This window comes from Lactuca saligna, chromosome 5, assembly GCF_052625555.1.
Source record: "Lactuca saligna cultivar CGN05327 chromosome 5, ASM5262555v1, whole genome shotgun sequence".
Classification (NCBI taxonomy): Eukaryota; Viridiplantae; Streptophyta; class Magnoliopsida; order Asterales; family Asteraceae; genus Lactuca; species Lactuca saligna.
Genome location: NC_136421.1, coordinates 253,884,746 through 253,911,278, shown reverse-complemented (window position 1 = coordinate 253,911,278; position 26,533 = coordinate 253,884,746). Strand labels below are relative to the sequence as shown.

The window sequence follows — 26,533 nt, the reverse complement described above, 5'->3', positions numbered from 1 at the left end:
TAATTCTTAATTAATTATTGACCAATATTAATTAAACAAATATGATTTATCCTTTAATATATTATTCTTATAACATATTAATAAATCATATTATCCTCTCTCTCTTTATTCATTTCTCCAATCAAGTTGCTTTGGTGAAGGTAACCCAAAAGGACCATGCACCATCGGGTCAAGTACATACCAAAATAGTTATGGACTTAGACACTAATCCAACACTATGGACTATAGAGGCCATGGAAGGCTAAAATAGTCTTTTATCATTTTGAGAATTAGTAGTGGGTTTAGCCTAATATCTTTGATGGTCGTTTATTAATTAGAGATAATCATGGTACATGTTAGGCGGAGGCTAGACAGGTGGTGCGAGTACGAGACATATTTGCTTTACTTATGAGGTGAGTTTTCTCACTATACTTACCATGAGTGGTATCATTATGTGACTGAAGGGTCTTGTATGCTTATATTGAGAATTGTGATATCCTGGATTATGTATTTGTGATTTATGTTGTATATTATCCCGAGCTTTATTGAGTTAGGACCAGAGGGTCCAACCCGAGTTGTAGGACCGGAGGGTTCCCACTGAGACACATTGACTGGAGGGTCTCTATCGAGATATAGCCATGAGAGGATAATGTGACGTGTTTGGTATTTTGGGGAACTCACTAAGCTTTGTGCTTATCGTGTTATGTGTTATGTGTTTCAAGTACTTCTCAGGATCATGGGAAGATGCCGACTTGATTATGCACACGAGATGGAGTTATGTTTTTGAGGATCCAGGATTCTTATTCAAACGATTATGGATTTGTGTTTTTGGTAATTGACACTTTGGGGTTTTTGTGAAATGTGTTAATGAGAATTATGTGATTTTAAAAATGAAAAATTTACGGTGTTACAAGGATGCAATGATTTCCTTGGATGATATTCAGGTTGATGAGCGCTTGAACTATGTTGAGAGACCGATGACTATCCTGGAAAGGAAGATGAAGGTATCGCGTAACAAGGAAATATCATTGGTAAAGGTGTGATGGTATCACCGGAAGGGTTCCGAGTGGACCTGGGAGTCGGAGGCTGAGATGCGAGAGCATTACCCTTAGTTGTTCACCACAACGGACTTCGAGGATGAAGTTTGATTCAAGTATGGGAGAATTCTAACACCCTGATCTTGGTACGTTTCACTTTTTCCCTTCATTAATGAAAAGATTCAATTTAGCCCTTGGAGTAGTATGCGAGGCGTACCACTTGGTACACTTAGCGTACTAGCTGAGAATCCAGGACGCTGGGTGTACCACTTGGTACGCTTAGCATACTAGCTTGAAAAGGATTGGGACACCAGGTGCATACACTGGGCGTACGTGTGACTTCTAGAAACCTTAAAATGGGGTCTTGCACCCTATATATATATATATATATATATATATATATATATATATATATATATATATATATATACCCTTAACCTTTAGCGTTGGCCTCATTTCTTCTCACTGAACCTCTAGAAAACCCTAAACGTCCCCTTAGCCTCCATTTTTGCATCTTTGAGCTTTTGAAGAGAAACTTGTGTTAATTTGGTCCATATTTGAAGAACATAAAAGATAGTGAAGTTCATAGCTTGGTGGGAGACTTGAGATCCAGAACCCTTCATCACATTGCAAGCTTCCTAAGGTATTAAGTTCAAATCTTGACTTGTCAATGTGTAGTTTTCTTTATGGGTTGATTTGGCACACTTTTGGTCATTTTTGTATCGATTAATGGTTTAGGACAATTTGGATGGATCATTTCTTTAGATTTGAACTAGTTAAAAGCTTTCGTGACATAAAGGTGCCAACTTTATGGGGTGTTAGTCATCATGCATGGATTAAGCTATTTATTAAGTCATTTCTAAGCTTAATATCTTCATTTAAACATGCATGAATGTAAAGTTAGCAACTCTACATGTTATTCCAACTCAAGGAAGTTAGATAATATTTTTAGGGCTTTATCTTAAAGTATTAAGAACTTAATGGGAATAATGGCTTGACAGGGGAGCACACTGGGCGTACAAGCCAGTACGCGCAACGTACAAGCCTCAATGCGAGTATGCTTAGCATACAGCTGGGTACGCCCCGTGTACTCGGTCTGTGGGCTTTGCGATTTTAGGCTTCAAGTTTGGGCCACCTTTTTAGGCTTAGATGCTTGGGTCCTCTTTGGGCCATCTAAGTGTTGATTTTTTGGGCCAATTGAAGGATTGGACTCTAGTGTAATGCCTAAGTAGGAGTTAGGGGACTTATATGGTTATTTAGTGATTGGCCTTTTGGATCAAGATTTGGGCCTGAGTCTTAGCCTAACTTAGGAAAGGGTAAAGCTACCATTTACCCTAGTAATGGAGTATTAGCTTTTATTGTACCCTAAGTATTAATTGACGATTATTATGCTGTGATAGTGCAGAGATTTTAGCAAGCCAACAGTCAGAGACTTTCAGTGGGATTCAACTGTGTGAGGTGAGTTTTCCTCACTATACTTGTGGGTCGAAGGCACTAAGGCCGACCCTTTGGATTTGATATCCTGCTATGTATGCTTGTGTGGCATAGTGATCTGTAGATATGTTTAACTGGCTATAGAATATTATCTGATTATCTTTTGTATGTGCACATGTTTGGTCGGTGGTTGAGGCTTTACTGCTTTTTGCGTAAGCCAACAGGCCAGGGCATTCCAACCCAATGGTTGAATGGACCCCAGGGTATTCCACCCCGAGGATGATTAGACCCATAGTATGTTGGCATTCCAACATGATGGTTGAGGGGCCTGGGGTATTCCAACTCGATGGTTGACCAGACCCAAGTATATTGGCATTCCAACCCGATGATTGAGGGTTTTGTGGTATTCCAACCCGATGGTTGATTAGACCCATATTATGCTATTTTGATTTATGTGTTATTTGTATGTGTGTTGGTAGTTTTGGGGGTACTTACTAAGCTTTGGGCTTATAGTTTTGGGTTATGTTTTAGGTACTTCAGATGATCGTGGGAAGGCAAAGGCATGATCGTGCACCTCCTCAAGCTTTGTTATATGATCTTTGGGAAAACTCTTATAATAAATATGTTTTGAAAACTATTTGTAAACAATGGTGGTTTGAGAATTGCTTAAAAAGTTTAAATTGTTCATGGATTTTATGGATGCAGCGATAGGTGCTAAACGCCAACTCGATAATAGCTAAAACCTTAATCCACCTATTAACAACTGGACAATAGTCCACCAGTCAAAAGTCAACCCTCAAGGTCAAGAGTCAAAGTCAACGATTAATGTTGACTCCAGTCCGACCACCACCACGTGGTCTTACTTGGCCATGTCGTAGTCTGCATACCACTAAACAGTCGGGAAAATCCTAACCTCCACGCCGTGGTTGTTGAGGTTCCAACAACTTAATGCATTAAGTTGTTTTCTTTGATTCCAAGAGCTCTAAAGCTCAGATCTGGTCCAAAATGTGATCTTTAAGGATGAAGTTTCTAACTTTACCCATTAGGACCATCCAAAGGTCCAAAACCCAAATCTCTAAGTCCCAAAAGGCTTAATAATGCAAGAGCTTAACAAATAAGCACTTATTCCATAAGGTCCGAAATCTATCCTTTCTAGAAGTGATTCTAGCACCAAAACTAACCTAAAAGTGGTGCTTTATAGACATGTATGTCTTGAACCTATATTAGATCAAAATGAGGGTTTGACCTAAATCACATGCATGGATCGAAAACCCAGCCAAACTCCAGATCCATGGCACAAATTACACCAAATCTCCCAAATATTCATAAAGTTGCAAAGTTTATGAGATCTCACCATCCCAACAAACAAGAACAAGATGATTATGTGACAAAATTCAAGATCTAGCAACCTAGCATGATAAAAACCGAGTCTTGGACACTTACAAAGGTTCATAAGAGTGCTAAGATAAAGAATGGAGACTTTCTTGCTTGATCTTTGCTTCCCTTCTTCCCCCCTCTTTCTTCTTTAGCTTCAAGGAACACCAAAACTAGCTCAATAACGGAGGAAAGTGATTAGGGTTTTATTTAGGACTTGAGGGGGCTGATGGAGGCTGAGGATGAGCAAACCCTAGTCTCCTCATTCTATTAAATAGGGAGCAAACCCATAACAATAAGGTTTTCACATCAACCATCCACCACGCCGTGGCTCATACTACCACGTCGTGGTGGCATAAATGAAACACACAAATCCTTCTCGCATCACCACGCTGTGGCAACCCTTAAAATGATAATTTCAATTATAAATAAACTACCTCAATATCCGGGCGTTACAAAGTCGTTAAGTTACTTGCGACGATGTTGCATGTTGATCACAAAGTAAAGTTGTTTAAGAAGTTTATCTCCTACATGTTGAGACTCATCTATGTGCGGTCCAAGCACATGTTGTAAGGTGCTAATTTCTTAAGTTATATGTGTTGATATTATAGAACTCACATAATGTTGCATATTGATCACATAATAAAATTGTTTAAGAAGTTTATCTCATATCATGTTCAGGTTCATCTATGTAAGGTGCAAGAACATGTTGTAAGGTGCTAAGTTGTTGAGTTATTTGTGTTGATATTATAGAACTCACATAATGTGCTTAAAACCAAATTAATCAAAAGTTAGTGGCTCGTGAGAAGATGCATGTGCTTGATGTAGTTGGTTGCACTCTCCCATGTCACTATGTTCTTATGAGTTCAGACTCCATGATGCATATATCTTGGAAGTGGTGTGATATCCATGTTAAAAGGGTGTCATCACCATGTGAATTAATGTATGCATTTTTTTCTTTGTTATATCACTTCCTTTTTCCTTTCCCTTTATTTTTTATTTTTTATTTTTTATTTACAATAATGGAAATTAAGAGTAATGCTGTATTCTTTATATATAGAATTTTAAAATAAATAAATTTTCATATATATTTTTATTCCCGACCTATTAGGATTTGATAACATAGTATTTTGATGTGTATCTTAGATGTTACGAAATAAAAAGTAAGACACAAATAAATAAAATTGTACACTGAGTGATTTGAAATTGTTTAATTCTTGGGAGTTTGACTTAGAGATGTATGTTTAGTTTTGAGTATGTTGAGAACACTCTTTCAGTTGTTATTTAAGATGTTTAAACTATGATGTATGAAGATGAGACTTCCACAAGGGTGTTTTTCTTTTAGAAGTTATGTTTTTGAATACAATGTCGTTCTAATGATCCTCCGTGTGTGGTGTTTTACATCACACCAATTTTCTATTATCTCCACTTGCATATTTCTTATATCTTGTTTGGAACAACTACATTTAATATTACATCGTTGTAAATGTATGAAGGTTTTGTATGAAGATCCACAATAGAGAGGGCTCTTGTACATACGATTTTAAGTCTATATTTAAAGACTTTGTTTTTATTGTAAACCAATTGTTTGTGCGTAAACCCATCAAATGTATAGTGATTTTGTAGAATTGGACTTAGGGTTAGGTGAACCATTATAGTTCTCATTTTTTGTTTGAATCTTCTTTCCTTTTAACTTTTATATTTTCGCATCGACTTTTGTTTTGTTTTTATTTTTTGTGTTTTTTTGATAATTGATGTCAGAAATTTGTATCTAAAATACTTTGTAATTTATATTTATATAAAATTAATTATGTTCTAATCACTTTATAAACATTATCATGGGTGTTCAAGAAGTTTTTATATCCTATAAATATCAAACACCATTTTCCCAAAGATGCACTTAATTTCATAAGTGTTTATATTACTCGTTCGTCTCAAAAGGGATTTTCAATTATATTATTGTATGATTTTGAGTAATAACCCTATTTTTTTCAGTTTAAAAGGTCAATACATATTTATGATTTGTATCTCATCCTCACATACTCACATGCATGTACTAAGGAGTAAATATGATTTAATATAAAGAAATCTGAAGAAGACATATAGCGTTTGTAGTCCAACGGTTAGGATAATTGCCTTCCAAGCAATAGACCCGGGTTCGACTCCCGGCAAACGCAATTTTTTTTTAGTTAAATCACAAAATAAACCGCTAAAATTCCAATTTCAACATTATCGTTTGCTGCGATAATTCCAAAAACCCCCAAACTCATTTTTTGTTTCTCGTCTTCCTCGAAAAATCATGTTCCGTTGCTGCATTTCAATTCGATTTCAGGAACTCACTGCAGAATGGCGTTGGAAGCGTTTTTGTTCTCTCCCTCCCTCCCTCTCTTAATTCGGCTACAACCGGACAGCTATAAAAGGTTAGCATCAGTCCCTTTTCATGTTTGCGGTTTCAATTAACTGCTTGATTTGAGTTGATTTACTTTCATCTTTCGGCGTGGATAAACTTATGCTTCATATTGAAAGATTATTTTCATGTTTTAAATTGTTCGAGGGCTGTGAATTTGCTGAATTTATTCTGATAACTATGTTGAACTCTATGTTTGATACTCCTTAGTCGCATAATTAGGGTGCTTTTGGATTTGGCTGATTGTGAATATTATATACAACATGTAACAGAAGTTCAGAAGTATTCGCCCCTCTGAACTCTATCCGAATCTGTCAAGGGTTTTTTATTGTTGCTCCAAACAAGATTTGTAGGTAAAAGGCCAGACCTCTTAGAATTTATTCCCAATGTAATAGAAGTTCTTAAGCATATCAGAAGTCCAGAAATATATTATCAGATTCTTAATGCTGCAAACCCACCAAATACACTATTGTTAGTATGTAGTTTTTATTTATAGTTTTTTGGTGTTTTATTTATAGTCTTCCACAACAGTGGAATCACCTTGAAGTCTTGGTTTTTGATTGTTTTTATTGGTAATGAAGTTTCATCTTGACAACACCTATGAGTTCCTAATTATAAGCTGCCATACCCCCTATGAGTTTGGCTTTATTGACAAAAAATCTTGTATATATTACTTTAGTAGGAGGTGGATTTGTATAAACAAGTTTTGAGTTAACTTTAGTTTATATTAGTAGTAGAATATCATTTGAAAAACATCAGATCTTAAAAATGATTTGATTATGTTGAGAAGTTCTTGACTGTTTATATGCATTTGTAGTTATTTACTTCATGAAGTGTAACATACAAAACATGCATGCCCTATTATCTCTGTGATGATTTAAACTTGTGTTTAATAAGTTTACAAGTCAAAAAGTATGATACATCATAATAATGTTAGGATCAAGAATCGGAGAAAATAAAAATGAAGTTAATTATGTAAAAAATGAATTGTAGTGTTTCCATAAATTATTCTAAAAATAAAAATGAAGTTAATTATGTAAATAATGTTGGGATCAAGAATCGGAGAAAGAAAGAATAGTATTACTGTTTAATTGTTACATATTTGCTTATTCTGGGAATGAATTTACATATGCTTTTCATAATTAATGCATAATTATCAGTTAGAAGCAATACCAATTTACTGATAAAGAACCTGATAGGAATGATTTCAATAACAAAAGAAGAAAAATAGTTATATTACTGAATGTAAAATAGGATAAACAAAAGAAGAAAAATCAGTGAAGACCCAAATGGAAATGGTTCTTCCTGCCCTAAATCTAATCAATAAGGTTCTCCAAGGAGCCAAAGCTAAAGCCGATGTACTCAAAATATCAAAATACTCTCCATGATCCACTACTCCTGTCACAGGGGTGAAACAGAAAATGGTAAATATTACATTTAGGTCCCTGCACTTTTACCCATATGTTGATATACGATCCGTTCTCTATTAGAAATCTGCAAGCACATGTTTGTTTGGCTTTGGCTTGGGCATATAACAATATAATATTTAATTTAGGAGGTAGAGTTGTTTCCCCAAGTCCTTAGTTGACTTTATTTTATATCAGTTGTAGAATAAAATGACATTAAACAAAATGTTGGCATGTGATTTTTTGTTGAAAAAAGTAAATGTAGAATATCATATTAAACAAAATATTGGCACTTGATTTTTTGTTGAAGAAAAAGGAAGGAATGGGGGCATTCCGAGAATCGAACTTGGGACCTCTCGCACCCAAAGCGAGAATCATACCACGAGACCAAATGTCCATATTCTTTTGTTCATACTATACCATTTTTATACCCATTCATACTTTATGCAGCTAGTTAATTATTAAAAAATGCTTTACACACCAAGTTAATAATTGGTACCCCAAAGATGCAAGGATGTTAATTCGGACAGCAAGTTATCTTATAATAGTAAATAGTCTTATAAAATGTTTTAAATGCAACTACTGTATTTGACAGTTTAACTTTGTTTATGTGGGCTAAATGCAAGAAATAGCTATGTACTTTCCAATTCTTTTTGTTCTAGAAAACACTCAAACTCAGGGGGACATTGGCGGAAATAGAACTGGTGGTTCTCGTCAATCCAGGAGCCACCTTATGTCTCTATCGATTATTAAGAAGCTTCATATACCTGTCAAACCCACAGCCGGGTTCGGGGTGTCCTTGGGGACCGGAAGAACAGTTTCTGGTCCAGTGTAACCATTTGGAGGAGCAAGTAACATGTCCCACTACCCCACCTATGCCATCTTATCTGTCCAAATTGATCCAAAAGTTCGCAGTAGTGTTCAATTGGAAGGGAGACCTTCCTCCACCAAGAAACCAACAACATGCTATACCCTTAAAGGAAGGAGTTGGACCAGTTTCGGTGAGACCTTACCGATACTCTTACACCCAAAAGATAGAAAATTGAAAGGTTAATAAGCGATATGCTTAAATCGGGAATCATCCAGCCTCATGAAGTCTCTTCTATAGTCGAGCCCTATTAGTGAAGAAAAAAGATGGTTCTTGGAGGTTCTGTGTCGATTATCGAAGTCTTAACAAGGTCACGGCGAAGGACAAGTTTCCGATTCCCGTAATCGAGGAACTCTTGGATGAGTTGCACAGGTCACGAATTTTTTCAAAAACTTGATTTGAAATCCGGATACCACCAAATTCAAATGAAGGAAGAAGATGTTCCTAAAACCGCCTTCAGGATCCACGAAGGTCATTATGAGTTCACCGTTATGCCCTTTGGCCTTACAAACGTGCCGGCCACGTTTCAGTCGATGATGAATGAAATTTTTAAATCATTCTTGAGGCGATTCGTGTTAGTCTTTTTTGATGACATCTTGATGTATAATCAAGATGAAGAACAACACACGAGGCATTTTGAAATAGTGTTGGAATTGCTTCACAAACACGACTTGTATGCTAACCCAAGAAAATGTGAGTTGGGCAAATGCTGAATCGCATACTTGGGTCACATGGTCTCAGAACGAGGGGTAGTGGTCAATGAGGAGAAGATCAAGACGGTGATGGCATGGCCTCTTCCAATATTAGTTAAGGAGCTAAGAGGTTTTCTAGGGTTAACTGGATATTACAGAAAATTCATAGCCGGCTATGCTAAAATTGCTACTCCCGTGACATACCAGCTGAGAAAGGATTGCTTCAATTGGAACGAAGAAGCCACTGCAACCTTCCATAAACTGAAGTCTACTCTTACTAACACTCCTATTTTAGCAATGCTAGATTTTTCCAAGGTCTTCGTGGTGGAGACGGACACTTCAAGGGCTGGTCTTGGGGTTGTTTTAACACAAGAAGGACACCCGATAGCATACCACAGTCAAGTCCTCGGGGCAAGGAATCGACTCGAGTCCATATACAAGAAAGAACTTATGGCGATTGTCTTGACGGTTAGGAAATGGAGACATTACTTAATGGGGAGACACTTCATCATCAAGACGGATCAACATAGCCTTAAGTACTTAATGGAGCAAAGAGAGGTGGGACCGAAATATCAAAAATGGATTTACAAGCTGTTGGGATTCGACTTTGAAATTCACTACAAGCCAAGGCCCACTAATAAGATGGCGGATGCTCTGTCGCGAAAAATGGATTGCGGGCCAGAATTACAAGTGCTCCAATCAACTTGGTCTTTGCCATTGGAAGACCTAAATACAGAAACCGAGAATGATCAGTTTATTCAGCAAGTGAAGACCGACATCATGGAGGGTAGCAAGGTGCACGCGGGGTACTCCATAGCAAATAACAGGCTCTTGTATAAGGGTAGATTGGTAATTCCCCATAACTCAAAACTAATTCCTACCCTACTCCAAGAGTTTCATGATTCTATGATCGGAGGGCATGTGGGCGAACTAAAAACTTATCAAAGACTAGCCTTTGAATGGTTTTGGGTGGGAATGAGAAAAACAATTCAAAAACATGTACAGAGTTGTCAAGTTTGCTAAAAACAGAAGTTCTTAAACACACACCCAGTCGGGCTTCTTCAACCCCTAGTCATTCCAGACCAGGTGTGGAACGACATTTCTATGGATTTCACAGAAGGGCTTCCTAATTCGAAAGGGTACAACACTATCCTAGTGGTGGTAGATCATCTTTCAAAATATTCGCATTTCATTGCCATGAAACACCCTTATCATAACTGTATCGGTGGCAGCTACATTCGTCGAGGTAGTGAGACTTCATGGGTTTCCGAGGACCATAGTTTTCGACACGGACAAGGTCTTTATAAGTTTGTTTTGGCGGGAGCTATTTAAGTTACAGGGTACAAATCTTCTCAAAAGCACCGCTTACCACCCCCAAATGGACGATCAAACGCAGATAGCCAACAAATCGGCAGAGCTCTATCTACGTTGTTTCGTACAAGGGAATCCTCGAACATGGTCAAAGTGGCTACATTAGGTTGAGTTTTGGCACAACACAGCTTATCACACGTCGGGAAAAGTCACACCCTTTAAGATGTTATATGGATGAGACCTACCAGGCGGCTTTTTCTACTGTGGAAGAACAACTACTTGAAAGAGATGCAATACTCAATGACCTTAAGGGACATCTTCTCCAAGCCCAACAAAGGATGGAGGCGAATAAGAAACGCAAGGAAGTCTCGTTTTAGGAAGGGTAATGGTTTTTTTTGAAGCTTTAGCCTTACAGACAACAATCCGTAACACATAGGGCTTTTCAAAAATTGGCAACTCGTTACTATGGCCCTTTCATGATTACCATGAAGGTGGGGTTTGTGGCCTACAAGCTTCAACTACCTGAGACTGCCAAGATTCACCAAGTGTTCCATGTGTCGCAATTAAAAAAAGCCATTGGGGAGCGGGTAGCAAGGCCTACGTTACCAGCCTACTTGACGGAGGACTTGGTGTTACTGAAATTGTTTTAGATTCGATACCTTTTTCATTAATCATCAAACAGAATATATACAAGTTTACAGTCCTATAAACTAGGAAACTTAACAAACTAATTATCTAAAATAGGAAAAGATATCTACAAATAATAATTACAAAGATACAAAATAATATATGCATATATATATATATATATATATATATATATATATATATCGATTAATACTCCCCCGCAGTCGAATTTGGAGCTGATTGGATAGAGAGACCGGAGCGAAACCGAGTGAACAGTTGTCGAGGTAGACCCTTTGTGAAGATATCTGCGTATTGATAATCAGCTGGAACATGTATTACTCGTAAGGCACCAATGCAGACTTGTTCCCGAACAAAATGTATATCTATTTCGATATGTTTTGTACGTTGATGTTGTACGGGATTTCTGGTAAGATAAACAGTTGAAATATTGTCACAATAAATTATGGTGGCTTGACGCAAAGGTAAATGGAGCTCAAGCAAGAGGTTGCGAAGCCAAGTTGTTTCAGCAGTAGCATTGGTGACACCTTTATATTCGGCCTCGGCACTTGAACGAGAGATAGTAGGTTGTCGCTTAGAAGACCAGGAGACAAGGTTGTCACCCAAGAAAACACAGTAACCGGATGATGATCGTCTTGAGTCCGGACATCCCCCCCAATCCGCATCAGAATAGGCTGTTAACTTATTGGATTTGGAGGGAGAAATATGTAAACCATGATTACTTGTTCCTTTTAAATAGCGCAGAATCCTTTTAAGAAAATTGAAGTGAGGGTCGTGCGGGACATGCATAAAAAGACATACCTGCTGAACAGCATAGGCAATGTCAGGTCGGGTGAAGGTTAAATATTGAAGCGCCCCGGCTAGACTTCGATATAAAGATGCATCTTTAAACGGTTCACCAACTGTAGCACTAAGCTTACTTGCAGTGTCAACAGGGGTGGCACAGGGTTTGCAATCTTGCATGTTAGCACGTTGCAGAATATCTTGGACATATTGTTCTTGAGAGAGAAATAAGCCGCCATTGAGATGTTTAACTTCAATGCCAAGAAAATGATGCAAGTGGCTAAGATCAGTCATCGAAAACTCTTTAGATAGTAAAGTAATGAAATGCTGAAGAGTTTGTGTATCTGATGCTGTCAAGATAATGCCGTCCACATATAACAAAAGATAAGCAGTTTTACCATTGCGATGATAAACAAATAGGGAAGAGTCGCTTTTGGTGCTTTGAAAACCGTAGGTGTGGACGAAAGTAGCGAATCGATGATACCAGGCTCGGGGAGCTTGCTTGAGGCCATAAAGGGATTTGTTGAGGCGACAAACGTATTTGGGGTTTTGTTCATTCACGAAACCCGGTGGCTGGAACATATACACCGTTTCCTTGAGATCCCCATGTAAAAAAGCGTTTTTCACGTCTAGCTGATGTATAGGCCATGATCTAGAAACGGCTAGACTGAGGACAGTACGGATGGTGGTTGGTTTAACCACGGGATTGAAAGTTTCGTCACAGTCAACTCCTACTTGTTGACTTTTCCCATTTATAACCAACCGTGCTTTGTAACGTGCCAAAGTTCCGTTTGCATGAAATTTGTGTCGATATAACCACATGCAACGGATAATGTGAGCATTAGGCGGACGCGGTACAAGTTCCCATGTGTGATTATCCATTAGTGCTGTGTGTTCGTCAGTCATGGCACGAGACCAGTTCGGATCAGAGAGGGCTTGGGTATGTGATTTCGGAATAGGAGAAATATGGGAGGTATTTGTGTGTAAGTTATAATATGATTTTGGGTTGGAGGTGCCTGTGCGAAGGCGGGTTTGCATGGGGTGATGGGATGTGGTAGTGGAAGTTGGTGGAACAGGAGGTTGTGTGGGTGCAGGTGGTAGGGTGGCGGTTCCGGCGGGTATATGTTAGTGGGTAATGGACAGTGGACGGTATTGGGGGTGAGGTTGGTGAAGGTGACGTGGGTGGCGATGATGAGGTAGATGACGGTGGTGTTGGTGTTAACGGAGGAGTGATGGATGGCGGAGGTGTGGTGGGTTGTGAAGGATGAGGTTCGAAAATGAGAGGGGAAGGATCGGATTCAGGAAATGGGTAAGTTGGTGGTGTGGTGGAGAGAGTGGCGAAGGGAAACAATGATTCGTCAAACGTGACATGTCGGGAAAGAAGAACTTTACCCGTGGAAAGATCGAGGCACCTGTAACCTCGATATTGAGGTGGATATCCAAGAAATACACAAGGTTTGGATCGAGGTGCTAGTTTATGAGGGCGAGTTGAGTTTAAGTTGGGGTAACATGCACACCCGAAGATACGAAGGTGGTCATAAGTTGGGTTTTTAAGATAGAGAATGGAAGTGGGTGTTCGGTTTTGGAGGGTGGATGTGGGTAGAATATTATGTAAGTATGTGGCGGTGTGAATGTCATCAACCCAGTACTTTGGTGGAATGGAGGCATGGGTAAGAAGAGTGAGCATGAGGTCGTTAAGACGCCGAATCATGCGTTCGGCAGTGTCGTTTTGTTGGGATGTGTGTGGACAAGAGAAACGGATGTGTAGGCCGGTGGAAGATGCAAAAGAGTGAAATTGATGGTTGTCAAATTCACCACCTTTGTCACATTGAAAGGTTTTAAGTGAAGTGTGAAATTGGGTTTGGATGAATTTATGGAACGTTTTGATTTTGTGTAGGGTTTCGGATTTGTATTTAATGGGAAAAACCCATGTATAATGTGTATAGTCATCGATTAAAACGAGGTAGTATTTAAATCCGGTGTTACTTGGTATTGGCGATGTCCATAAATCCGCATGTATAAGGTCAAACGGTTTAAGAGTATTAGATGTAGAGTCTTTAAATGGTAGTCGTTTATGTTTGGCTATTTGACATGATTTGCAAACAAAAGATTTATCAAGTTTATTGCAACTAATAGTTTTATTAAAAATGAGACTATCCATTACATGAGTTCCTGGATGTCCTAAACGAGAATGCCAAATTGGCGAATTGTTATTACAAACTGAAAAAAGAAAAGGTTGGAGTAGGCGCTTAATTTGTGAACGGGTAGAGGTCTCCATCACTGTTGTGTCTCGCCAGGTGCGTCCCAGTATGGAGGTCCTTGATGGAAAAACCAAGAGGGTCAAATTCTATAGAAACAAGATTATGTCTACAGAATTTACGTACGGAAACTAGGTTTTTAATAACATGAGGAGTGTGCAAGACGTTTTGTAGGGAAAAAGGTTTGTTTGGGTGTGGTAAGGTGGTGTGGCCGGATCCGAGGACTGGTACCTGTTTACCATTACCAACAAACACAGATTTAATAGATGAAACACAAGTGTTATGAAGTTTACCTGAGTCTGCTGTGAGATGAGATGTAGCGCCTGAATCCATGTACCATTGATCGTTTTGCGGGTCCATGGTCATGGTTGAGAAAGCGGCTTCAAGTTCAGAAGGCTCCAGAGGGTTGATCTCGGCTAAGTGGGCTTGCTGAGATGGTGGTTTGGGAGCAGTGGCTAGGGTCAAGGGGCGGCCCAACCGGATTGAGTCGGGTATGGGCATGGAGGTGGAGTAGCCCACCAAGGATTGGACCAGTAAGGCGGCGGTGGGTAGGCAGACCAAGGAGGTCTTTGTTGTCCAGGAGTGTTGCGCCGCTGGCTAGGGTTATTGGGTTGCTGGTTGTTTGAACGAACAGGAGGTTGATTAGGCCTATTGTTCGATCGGTTTTGTGGGGTGTTGTTGCGCCGAGGAGGGTTTCTTTGGGTTTGATGTTCTCGGTTTGGTTGAGCATCACGCCTTGGTGGTGGTGGTTCCTGATCAATAGTAGCTGCAACCTCGTTGGGTAAGATTGCATCTCGAGCACGTTGGCGTTGATGTTCTAATTGTAACATCGAGTAAGCCGTGTCCCATGGGGGTAGTGTTTGGTTGATGTAGGCAGCAACCGTGTCAAACTCCGGAGGTAGGCCGCGAACCAGTTGCAATATGAGGCGATTTGGAGTTGCAATATGAGGCGATTTGGAGCGACCGGGCAATCGACATCTTGGAGTGGACTTGCCAGATCTTTGAGGCGTTGGCAGTAAGCCTCAAGAGACGACATGGAACGCAGATTCAAGTTATTGAATTCTTGTTCCAGAGCAGCAACGCGAGATCCTTTGTTGTTGAGGAAGATCTCTTTGACTTTGTTCCATGCACCAAGAGCGGTGGTTTCATCAAGAACTCGGACGAGAAGTTCATCCGAGAGGGTTCCGTAGATCCATTGGAGAACAATTGCATCAATCTCTGACCAGGCTTCATAGGACAGGTCTGTTTCTTTAGGAGGGGCTGTAGTGCCATCAATATGAGAGAGCACCTTATACCCGCGAGCATGGAGTTTGAACAAGTGTACCCAAGATGTATACGTGACTTTCGTACCATCGAGGATCCGAACCTTGTTCTGGATATTTGTGACAGTGTAGACGGGGTGTATGGCTTTGGACTGATTCTGGTTTGTGCCAGATCCGCCGGAATTTTCTAGTTTGTCATCGGTCACCATGGTGATCGGATTGAGAGAAAGGTTTTAAAAGAAATCAGTATTGAGCCTTCAGAGGCTCTGATACCATGAAATTGTTTTAGATTCGATACCTTTTTCATTAATCATCAAACATAATATATACAAGTTTACAGTCCTATAAACTAGGAAACTTAACAAACTAATTATCTAAAATAGGAAAAGATATCTACAAATAATAATTACAAAGATACAAAATAATATATATATATATATATATATATATATATATATATATATATATATATATATCGATTAATAGTTACAACAGGAACCGGAATCTGTGTTGGGAGTAAGAAACCAAATGGAGAAAGGATAAAGAATGTAGGTCTTGATCAAGTGGAAGGAAGTTTTGAGTCCACCTGGGAAGACTTCGTTTACAATCCAACAAACATTCCCAGACTTTGACCTTGAGGACAAGGTCAACATTTGGGGAAAGAGTAATGTAGTTCACCCACCATTGCGGTTCACTTACCAAAGAAAGACGGGTAAAAAGATTTTGTTGGGTAAGGGGACCACAGACACCCACAAAAGCACTACAGAGTTAGTGGGACAGCAGGGGCAATTTGGGAATTAGGACAGTTGCTTGTCACGACAGTCTATATTAACGAAGGGTATATCCTTTTTGTAGTAAGCAGAATGAAATAGAAGTTTCTTCTACCTTGGAGACCATAATATCTCAAATAGCTATCTTGTTCTTCCTTGTTCTTGTTATGAGCTTGGCATTAATATAATCATTATCATTCGGTTACTATTTCTGTTATTTTGTCTTAGAGGTGTGAGTTCATAACATACGACATCATGGCCCTTCTCCGGTGTTGGTGGTGGCAATGGAGGGGAGTAGTTCATCGGTGGCCAGTGACGATCGGATTACTAGTGAAAGCCGGACTCTATAATAGAATTTTTATGGGAGAGACGGTGGGAGGTGGGGGTGAGAAATAGGTAGTTTAGGTAGTGGTAGGTCAAGGTGGGTTGCTGTCATCGGCAAAGGCAAGGCCGTCGATGGAGGTTAGGTCTAGCGAGGGAGTAAAGAAGAAGGAAAAACAAGAGAGTGAGGGGTGGGGATTGGGGACGATGACTTAGGTGGGTGTTTGGGATTTTTTTGGTTTATTTGATTAAAAAATAAAAAAGTATAAGAAAATAGATAAAAAGAAATTAAAAAAAAAACAATTCTAGGGGCATATTTGTCATTTTAGGATGGGCGTGGACCAAAAACCATACGCAAATGTTAACCATAGGGACCAAAACCACACAATGTGTCCAAAATTTGACCATTGATGCACCACCAACTTTTTTGGACCAAAACCACATAATTTTGTCAACCACAGGGACATTTTTGCAGTTTTGTCTAAGAAAAAAATGGAAGTACAAATGTACAATGTTGTAGTAGAAATAAATGAAAGTGGGGTGCTATAATATATATATATATATATATATATATATATATATATATATATATATATATATATAGGGAAAGGTTATATGGAAAATAAACAATTAGGGCAACACATGTTGGAACCAATGAAAGCATGACAACACATCATTTTGGAATAACTACATAAATAACTCCCATAGTAGATTGCTTATGAATAAAAAAATGGACACGTGTCACTTGATCATTGGTTCCAGCATATGTTGCCCTAATTGTTCATTTTCCATTGAACCTACTTGTCTCTCTCTCTCTCTCTCTCTATATATATATATATATATATATATATATATATATATATATATATATATATATATGAAAATACACTGCTGTTTCTTGTCAGCTTGGTTGAAATATGAGTTTGCTGATATGGCATTGTCTCAAGTAAGCCATGATGCCAAAACCACCTTTGACCTCACATGCAAGGGAAAGGATGCTTTAATTCAGGGTAGTGGAGTGGTATAAGCCTTAGTTTTTTTTTTGATATGTTTGCGCTTTAATATGATATTTAAACTTCCCGTTTTTATTGTCCATTGTGGGTGTGCCTTTCATATGTAGTCTCTTTACCCTCTGGTGGCGGTATGCCTGTTTACATCTAACCTCCCCATTGTTGCGGATGTGCAAATGTTGATGTTGTTTACAACAATAAATAAATGAAAAAAAAGATTAAAGATTGGGTCATTTCAAAACTTCTCCCACTGTGTTCTCTGCTTTTTTAAGCCAACTTTGATTTGCTATTAAAAACAACTCATATGTTAATTTTTTATTAAATATCAATCGTTTTTTTTAATGTTATGGGTGCATTGAACAAATTTCTCAAAGACACTGAACAGAAGATAGAAAAGAGGCAATGCCCACCCCTACACAGGATTCACTATCTTCTACTTTAATAAATGAAGGTTTTTATACCATTTGTCACACTCTCATTCAATTTGCCAAATGTCATTTTGTGGTTATTTTGAATTAATTTTTATTCCACATATCATTTTATGGTTTTTCTAATTTATTAATTCCACATAATATTTAAATACAATAATAAATGCATATTAATTTTCTTAATTAACTTTCATTTTAATTTTAAAATTACTAAATTAATGCTTCATTAATTTTCTTTATTTATTTATCTAAATTATTTGTTTAAATTTAGAAAAAATAACACTTTAATTTTTATAATTCAATATTTTTCTCAATTTTCTTATAAATTCAAACTTCTCAAATGTTTAGAATTTTATATTTAGTTTTTTCTTTTAAATATACCCATGTAATACATGGGTCTTATACCTAGTGTATATTAAACAGTACACACAAGTTTGTTTATAGATGTAATTGCAGATAGAAACTGCCCAGCTCTACCCATGAGTTGAGAGTTAATTCATACAGAATCTTGTCAGATCTACACCCACATGATATAGTATACACTTTGTTTTGAAAAGCCTTAGGCTTGACTTTGGTTCATATTTAATGGTAGAATATCAGACTAAGTAAAGTAGTGGTGCTTAAAAATGTTAGAAAAAGAAAGGAAGGGGGCATTCCGAGAATCGAACTCGGGACCTCTCGCACCCAAAGCGAGAATCATACCACTAGACCAAATGCCCTATTGGTTACTTCTACCTTTGTACTTCTATTTTTATTTGTGTGATAGATACATGAACTACTGCTGGTTTTTTACACTTTTGAGTTGTATTGTGTTTGCTTCTTATGATACTGATTTTGTAGGTTTTTGTAAGGACTTGGAAGTGTTCATTGTGTTGTTACCAATACTAAATGCACTGTTTTAATTGTTGCGAGCTATCATAAGGTCAGATGTGAGGGTATATTACAGGTTTAGAATTGCATTTTATGTATGTGAACTTTGACTTTCTTATAGTAAATGAAAGATATGTTAATTAATTATTAGTGATCATCTGTTATGCACCCACCACTCAAATTCACATACAAAAGGAAAAAACAGAAAAAGATTTCAAGGGAAGGGGGGACCACTGGGACGTCCAGCAGGACTGCAAAAGGAATGGAGGAGCAGGGGCAAAATGGGAAATTGGAGTCCTAGTTGTCATTCGTACCCTATTAAGGGGGAGACAACCTCAGGAGGGTATCATCATCATCATTCTTAGAAGTTTTTATTCCTTGGGAGACTGTAGCATCTCAAATAGCTACTACTATCTTTCCTTGTAATCAACATCAGTTAAAGAATCAATAAAATACTATTTTCAGTCCTTGTTCTTATTATTGCTGAGTCCACAACAAATTGGTATCAGAGCACACCTGGGACTATGGCTGGAGAAAAAGGAGGAGGAAAAGATACCGGAGGAGCCCATCTTAAAAGGGTGGAATCGTTGGAGCTGGAGCTGGGAACCTGGTATGATCGATTGGAGAACCAAGGGAATCAGATATAACACCAAGCTATTTTAACTTTTATAGATTATCTGAGAGTGACAAGTTGGAAGCGGCGGTGGTAGCTCTTGAACGAGACGCTTTACGTTGGTTTCAATGGGAGCACGGAAGACGACCGATTACGAGATGGAACGAATTAAAGTCGCTCCTCCTTAGGCAGTTCCATCCGATTTATGCAAGTACGCTCTATCAACAGTGGTTAGCCCTAAGTTAAACCGGGTCGGGCCATGAGTATCAATGTGCATTTATTGAATTACTTGTCCCGCTTAGAAACATTTTGGACGATGTTATCATGGGTCAGTTCGTTAACGGGCTCAAGGAGGAAATTAGGATTGAAGTTCAACCCAGGAAGAGCTGAGTGTTTTGATAACCCAGGAAGACGACAACCAAGAAGATGAACCCTAAGTCGAGGTGGAAGATGATTCAGAGATTGAGACCCCAGAAAACACCGTTCTCTAAGGAATCTATTTGAATTCAGTGATTGGAACGTCGAACCCAAAACCCTCAAATTAAAGGGGGAACTGGCAGGAGCAGAAGTCGTGGTCATCATTGACCCAAGGGCAACACGCAATTTTTTATCTCTAACGACCATCAAGCATCTTAATATCCCCATCCGCCCTACTGCTGGTTTTGGAGTTTCATTGGGTACGGGAGAAGCTGCCATTGGTACTGGGAGGTGCAAAGGGGTGTTGATATACATTCAAGGGGTTTGTATCATAGAAGATTTTCTACTATTGACGCTGGGAACGGCGGATGTCATCTTTGGAGTTCAGTGGCTGGAAACCTTGGGTCCTGTAACCACCAACTCGCCAAGTCCCAGGCCAAAATGCAAAATACTTTATTTACAAATACGTACCAGGAACCAGGTGTTATAAACCGTGGGGGATTGGGTTTATCTCAAATTACAGCTCTACAGACAACGATCAATGGGGCCCAGACCCTTCCAGAAACTAGCAGAGAGTTTCTATGGACCTTTCTTGGTAACACAAAAGGTAGGCAAGGCCGCCTACAAAATTCAACTGCCCGACACTGCCAAGATTCATCCAGTCTTTCACGTGTCCCAACTCAAAAAAGCCATTGGTAATCGAATTGCGAACCCCACATTACCTGCTCACATGACAGAGGAATTGAAGCTTGATTAGATTCCAGAGGCGGTTCTAGGGGTGTGAGTGCAGTCAGGAGACGGGGGTCAAAACACGGAAGTCTTGATCAAATGGAAAGAAGTGCCAGAATTCGAATCAACATGGGAGGACTGGTCCACTATAGCGGAGACTTTTCCATCATTTAACCTTGAGGACAAGGTTGACCTTTGGGGAAGGAGTAATGTTATGCACCCACCACTCAAATTCACATACCGAAGGAAAAAACAGAAAAAGATTCCAAGGGAAGGGGGGACCACTGGGACATCCAGCAGGACTGCAAAAGGAATGGATGAGCAGGGGCAAAATGGGAAATTGGAGTCCCAGCTGTCATTCGTACCCTATTAAGGGGGAGACAACCTCAGGAGGGTATCATCATCATCATTCTTAGAAGTTTCTATTCCTTGGGAGACTGTAGCATCTCGAATAGCTACTACTATCTTTCCTTGTAATCAGCATCAGTTAATGAATCAATAAAATACTATTTTCAGTCCTTGTTCTTGTTATTGCTGAGTCCTTGTTCTTGTTATTGCTGAGTCCACAACATCATCTTCTTTTGAATTTTGTGAGTGCACTTGAAACACTATAGAGAAGGCAATGCAGATATAAAGTGGAAAGAAAAAGTTAAAAGATGTGGGGCATTTCGAGAATTGAACTCGGGACCTCTCGCACCCTAAGCGAGAATCGCACCACTAGACCAAATGCCCATTTTGTTGACTGATACTATTATTGCATTTATAGTTTTATACCCAATCATACTTTATGCACTTTGCTAATTAATTAGATAAATGTAGCAAGTACATAATAGAGAAAAAATATATAACTGGTAGCAGAAAGATATCTTATTCTGGTAGGCAGTTGCATATTTTCACAATGTTTGTGCCTAAAAGCATCTTCACAAAGAATAATGTTACTGTACAACATATTTGCTTATTCTGATGATGAAGTTACTTATGTTTTTCATAATCATGCATAGTTATCAGGCAGAAGTAATTGGTGATGACTCCAATTTATTGATAAAGAATCTTAATTAGAACTGCAAGCACATGTTAATTTGTAGGGCATATAATATTTTATTTAGGAGGTAGATTTATTTCCCCATGTCCTTAGTTGACTTTACTTTATATCAGTAGTAGAATATGATATTAAACAAAATATTGGCACTTGAATTCTTTTATATTATAAAATATGTTGATTTTGTAAAATAAAAAAGGAAGGGGGCATTTCGAGAATCGAACTCGGGACCTCTCACACCCAAAGCGAGAATCATACCACTAGACCAAATGCCCACTTGCTTGAATATGAGTTTATGGTGTTTTCACGTGAATTTTAGAGTTTTATGTTTTATAGTTAAGTGTAGAATACTGCAATGAGAGACCACAATTCAAGGCTACAGACTACAGTGTGTGGATCATTCTTTGCTTATATTACCTTTGCAAAAGCAAAACTCATATAGATGCATATCCATTTCTAATAGTGAAAGATTGCATATCCTGGGCAGATACTGATATAAAACTTCATTCATCTACCAGTTTCTATTCTACCCAAAAAGTATAAGACATTTGATGACTTGTGGCTTAAAGACTTATTAAATCATTGGTGAGTTGTTACTTTACTTGCATATAACTTTTAGTTTCTCATCCGGTTGCCTTATATTATAATTTATATAGCAGCACTTTGAGAGATGGTGAATGCTCACTCACCAACCACTTTAGGAATACTTCCTTTATGAACTTGCAACTTCATTCATTTTGATTTTTGATTTAAGACGCTCGTTATTTTTCATTTTCTTTGAGGACTTCTGTCAAACACCTTGTGTGCAGGATAACATGCGGATTTCGGAGGACTTCATCTTCATTCATTTTGATTTGTAGAGGTATCCCATTTTCGATTCACAATCCAGAACCAATGACAAATCAATTCAAACAACATGGACTTGAATTTGCCTTTGGTACTTGGATTTTGGATGACTTCCCAGAAAAGCGCACCCCATGATCCGTGATTGTTATAATCTTTATTCTGTAATTAGATTTGAACAAGTTGTCACTGACATTGATTTGAGAATACAGAATACCTTGTGAAAACCCCAATACACACAGCCAAGAACTCTTACGAAACATCCCTATTTATCGAAAAATTCCTCCTCCTTTTGATACCGGTTTGTTAATGGGGAGACGTGTAAACCAATGTGTGTAGAAGGAAGTCAAAGTCAACTTTGGCTTTGACTTATTTACAAAACAGCCCCTAGACTATAGTTTTATCACTTTTAAGCCACTTTACTTACAGTTATTTCAGATATGGAGCTGGGTTTTATAAAGAGTCCGATATAAGTGAATAAGAATCAATTAGAGGCATTGAGTAACAAATCATGGATGTAATAAAAGCATGCTATTTTTTGTTATATGTTTGTTTATTGTGGCATTGTACTTTCATTTCTTTGTATTAAAACATTCTACTCTCACATTTATCCTATTATAACAATGTCATCCAACACAAAGAAATTTCCATAGCTTCAATTGGATAAGATCTGTTAAGTACAATGTCTCAATAAGAAAAACTGAAATTACAATGCTATTGGATGGATTTTCAAAGTACAATGCCTTAATAAGAAAAAAAAGAATACAATGTTGTAATTGAAATAAATCTCATGTTTGGCTTAAATCTTTCTTTCCTTTAACTTGTATATTTTTGCATTAAATTTTGTTAAAAGTTTTTGTAACTGATGATGTCATAAATTTGTATCTTAAAATATTTTGTAATTTATATTTATATAAAATCAAATATGTTCTAAACTTCTAATTACTTTATACACATTACCATGGGTGTTCAAGAAGTTTTTTATATTCTATGAACATCAACGCCATTTTCCCAAGGGTGCACTTTCACAAGTGTTTATATTACTTAAACGTCCATCTGAAAAGTAATTTTCAATTATACACATTTATGATTTGTATCCAATGCATGTACTAAGAAGTAAACATGCATGGTGTTCAACATGTAGGATTTAAGTGCCATTATATGTTGGTTTATTTTAGAAGTAGCAAATTTAGACATTATGTGAATGCTTCACTTTTATTTTAAGTTCACGTCTTATATTGATTTTTTTGATATCTTTGTTGCAAGTACTGAATTTGGAGACTTCCACATGTTTTTAAGTTTATTTGCTGTTTTCATATGAAGAAATTACAATAAGAGGGTTACAATGCTAACATTTTGTCATTGAGGATGTAATGATGTATGCACAAAACAGTTAGGAAAATCATTTTCATTCGGAGCTGAATCATACAACGCTAAGAAATCGGAATATGCCATGTCTTATATAGATATAATACGGAATAGTTTTTTTATAGAAAATATCTAGCGTTTGTAGTCCAACGGTTAGGATAATTGCCTTCCAAGCAATAGACCCGGGTTCGACTCCCGGCAAACGCATTGACTTTTTTATTTTGTGCTTCACATGACTCGAAATAAAGTACCGCTCAACTTTTATTTTCAACCTTCTAGTTTGCCGCGATTATTCGAAATTTTCGATTTTTGTTTTTCATCTTCCTCGAAGTTAATGTTCTAATTCTGCCTTTCAATCGAACTTTCTTCAGAATTTATCGTTGGAAGCCGTTTTGCTCTCCATCCCTCTCTTATTCCGGCTACAACCAAACAGCTCGCTATAAAAGGTTAGAATCAATTCCTTTTCATGTTTCAGGTTTCAGTTTCCTGTTACTTGTATTATTCTGTGTGGATAAAATTATACAAACAAAAATAAATAAATCGAATCAGTTATTCTCAAGTTTGAAGTTATTCCGATAACTAGTCGCATGATTAGGGTTTTTGAATGTTGCCCCAAACAAGTTTAATGCGTGAAAGGAGAGACCTCTCAGAATTTACCCCCAATGTAGGAATTCTTTATAAAAATTTAGACAATTAGAATTCAAAAAAAACTTATGCTCAATTGAGTGATATGATCACATCGATGAACCAGATATATGCTCAATTGATCATTCTGTAACGTCCTTTTTAGATAAGCTATTCTATGCGATAATGTGACTGACCAATTTAACTTGGTGCACAAAGAAAAGCATTAATAACCATTATTTGAGTTTTTGTACAAAGAATATTGTGATTTGTGAGATCTAAAACATATATGTGAAACCTGGTTTGTTCTTCTAGTCTCCTCAGCGTATGACCAATGTCTAGCATGGTGTTCTATTACGCTACCTTCATTGAGACTCAAAACATGTTTTTTGGCCCTCCTACATTGATCAACACTAACCTCAATGCCAAACATCTTTGCAAGATTTCCTTGGTTTAGTGAAACCTAATCCAAACATTGGTCACATTGCAAAACTATAGAATCTAAGCATGGGTTTCAAATATTATTCCCAAAACAGACTTTGGTTTTTTAATGTTTTTCCATACTGGTTATTACACATGGCTAAAAGCATCAACCAAAGATGCCACATGGTTTGACACATCGTCTAGGTAACTGGCTTACCCCTTCAAGTTTAAACAATGGTATTTTGGACAAAATGAGACTAAGAGTGAGAGTTTATGGGCATATAGTGACATTAGCCCATTAGGTCATTACTTAAAGTAATAATAGAAGCAAGCAGGATAACACAAGTGGTTTAGATTTGATGAGTAGAAGGGGTTCACTGGCATTGCTAGAGAGAAACAAGTATTCAACAAAGAAAATGGTGAGTGTGAGGGTGATGCTGGAAGGAAACATACAATGAGATGCATATAAACTGAAAAAAGAATAAAAAAATTTAAAAGGTGTGGGGCATTCCGAGAATTGAATTCGGGACCTCTCGCACCCTAAGTGAGAATCATACCAATACACCAAATGCCCAATTGCTGTAACTGTTGCATTTAAATGCAGCAAGTAAAGTACATAATAGAAGTAAAAATATATAAGTGGTAGCAGAAAGATATATCTTATTCTGGTAGGCAGTTGCATATTTTCACCAAGTTGGTGCCTAAAAGCATATTTTCAGATATGAAAGCACATGTTTTATGGTATATAATGTGCCCATTTTGAGTAGGTAGATCTGTTTCCAGAAGTACTCAGTTGACTTTAGTGCATATATCATCAGTAGAATATCAAAGTATAAACAAAATAGATGCACCTAATTCTCTCTCTCTCTCTCTCTCTCTCTCTCTCTTATATATATATATATATATATATATATATATATATATGTTGAAGAAAAAAGGGGCATTCCGAGAATCGAACTCGGGACCTCTCGCACCCAAAGCGAGAATCATACCACTAGACCAAATGCCCATTCTGTTGTTCATATTGTAGCAGTTTTATAACCATTCATACTTTATGCAATTATTAAAAAATTATTTAGATGCCTTACACACAACAAAATAAAAAAATAATTGCTAGCATAAAGATATCTTATTCTGGTAGGCAGTTACATATTTTCACCATATCGGTGCCTAAAAGAATCTTCACAACGAAAGAATAGTGTATAGTTACATAATTGGTTACTCTGCTAAACGAAGTCACATATGCTGTTCATGAAGCTGCATCATTTGAAGATTTCTGCATACTAGCAAATGTATCTGTCTGCCCATGAATTGGTATTTATTGACATTACATTTTCTGAAATATGTGACACTAGTGAACTTGTGGTGCTTCCAAATTATGTTTTTCTACATGACTCTTGTGTAGAATCACTGGAACCGAGTGACCATAATTTGATTTGAGGCTACAGTGAGTGAGTGTGTGAATTAAGGTTTTCATTTGCTGTTCTAAGTTGGTGTATGTTGCCTTTGCAAAGCTCATTTGGAAGGCATTCTATTTCTAAATTCTAATACTGAAAGACCTCAAATTCTGGGCAGATACTTATAGTCTTATACTAATTTTTAATGTGTAATAGCATCTGTTT

At 37.6% G+C, this 26,533-nt stretch overlaps 2 long non-coding RNA genes and 5 other non-coding genes across 7 annotated transcripts in view; 4 read left to right on the top strand and 3 right to left on the bottom strand.

Moving 5' to 3' along the window:
* Nucleotides 1-5,929: 5,929 nt before the first annotated feature.
* On the top strand, nucleotides 5,930-6,001 carry TRNAG-UCC (transfer RNA glycine (anticodon UCC)). Its single transcript has one exon. It is a non-coding gene; the product is annotated as a tRNA-Gly (tRNA).
* A 65-nt stretch (nucleotides 6,002-6,066) lies between these two features.
* Nucleotides 6,067-22,723, top strand: LOC145047400 (uncharacterized). Its single transcript, XR_013682220.1, has 2 exons — nucleotides 6,067-6,244; nucleotides 22,463-22,723. It is a non-coding gene; the product is annotated as an uncharacterized LOC145047400 (long non-coding RNA).
* TRNAP-UGG (transfer RNA proline (anticodon UGG)) lies at nucleotides 18,633-18,704 on the bottom strand. The gene has a single exon. It is a non-coding gene; the product is annotated as a tRNA-Pro (tRNA).
* TRNAP-UGG (transfer RNA proline (anticodon UGG)) lies at nucleotides 21,857-21,928 on the bottom strand. Its single transcript has one exon. It is a non-coding gene; the product is annotated as a tRNA-Pro (tRNA).
* A 1,276-nt stretch (nucleotides 22,724-23,999) lies between the features above and the next one.
* Nucleotides 24,000-24,071, top strand: TRNAG-UCC (transfer RNA glycine (anticodon UCC)). Its single transcript has one exon. It is a non-coding gene; the product is annotated as a tRNA-Gly (tRNA).
* The window catches only part of LOC145047403 (uncharacterized), an 11,471-nt gene continuing 9,003 nt past the window's right edge, over nucleotides 24,066-26,533 (top strand). The window contains exons 1-2 of the long non-coding RNA XR_013682221.1: nucleotides 24,066-24,111; nucleotides 24,236-24,310. This is a non-coding gene — a long non-coding RNA (uncharacterized LOC145047403). The remainder of the gene's footprint in view (nucleotides 24,112-24,235; nucleotides 24,311-26,533) is intronic.
* Nucleotides 25,849-25,920, bottom strand: TRNAP-UGG (transfer RNA proline (anticodon UGG)). The gene has a single exon. It is a non-coding gene; the product is annotated as a tRNA-Pro (tRNA).